The sequence below is a fragment of the Dendroctonus ponderosae genome, unplaced genomic scaffold, assembly GCF_020466585.1.
Source record: "Dendroctonus ponderosae isolate FM_Combo_2020 unplaced genomic scaffold, Dpon_F_20191213v2 Dpon_F_20191213_10, whole genome shotgun sequence".
Classification (NCBI taxonomy): domain Eukaryota; kingdom Metazoa; phylum Arthropoda; class Insecta; order Coleoptera; family Curculionidae; genus Dendroctonus; species Dendroctonus ponderosae.
Window position 1 is genome coordinate 7846751 of NW_026017111.1, and position 1024 is coordinate 7847774.

Genomic DNA, 1024 nt, shown 5'->3' on the forward strand with positions numbered 1-1024 from the left:
ACCCATTGCCATTACATCGTAAATAACGCGACATTTAGTCGTCCTTGTATTACTTCAGGTCTGGCTTAGGAATTCTGGGAAACAAAGAACACCGGCAACGTCCAAACTATAAAAAAAAATATAAGAATTACGACCATTATCCCAACAGGGTGAAGATATCGTTTGAGGTTCTCGGAATTTGTAGTTTTGTCCACCCTTACCTTAAACATCACTTCAAATTAAGAAAATTAAATGAAATGAAAATGAAAATGAAAATTTTTCCTGAAGGGTCCATAAATTAAGCCAAAAACCATTCACAAACTTTATATAAAATCGCCATTTTCAAGATAAATTTCAAGCGGTGTTGCCAGAAAACTAAAAATTTCGAGAACCTAAAACAACAGCATCACTTCCGAACAGATTTATTGTGTCGAAATGTGTACACCATTCGGTATAAAAAGACTTAATAAGCATATTTATAGAACAGAAACCGAGAATGAAAACCGGCCTGAAACTTTAAACAACTATTTGGGGCATCTAATGGACATTACTGTGACTTACCTATCGCTATTAAACCGTAAATGACGAGCAAGTGCTTCTTTAGCTCTCATTGTAACAATTCAGGTCAACAAACACAACAAAGTACAATTATTATGCCGATTAAAAGAAACTTTACTCATGCAGGCAGACTTGTTCAGGAGCGCCATGTTGAATAATGGAAACGGAAGCGTCAAGCCGCGTGAAGCGTGAAGTTAGCCGCAACTTCCTCTCAATGTATTTTAAAGGCCATGTTGCCACTGGAACTGTAGTATAAGAACTAAGCAATATTACAGTTGTCAGCTGTCCACCTAGCGGTATGAGCAGACAAACTATGGGAATGTGAGGAATTTCTCCGATATTTGACTCTTAATGATTGCATTCACCAAATATATCGGGTCAAGAAAAAAACCCTGTTATGTAATGTTTTATTCAATACGTAGTCAATAAATCAGTTACAACCATGTTTTGTTGCTTTCGGGACTATTTGCAACAAATGTTTGTTTCT

The 1024-nt window shown here is 36.3% G+C and overlaps 1 long non-coding RNA gene across 1 annotated transcript; it reads right to left on the reverse strand.

Moving 5' to 3' along the window:
- Nucleotides 1-19: 19 nt before the first annotated feature.
- LOC109534575 lies at nucleotides 20-804 on the reverse strand. Its single transcript, XR_002171648.2, has 2 exons — nucleotides 541-804; nucleotides 20-106 (listed from the first exon to the last, which is right to left on the reverse strand). It is a non-coding gene; the product is annotated as an uncharacterized LOC109534575 (long non-coding RNA).
- Nucleotides 805-1024: the final 220 nt, after the last annotated feature.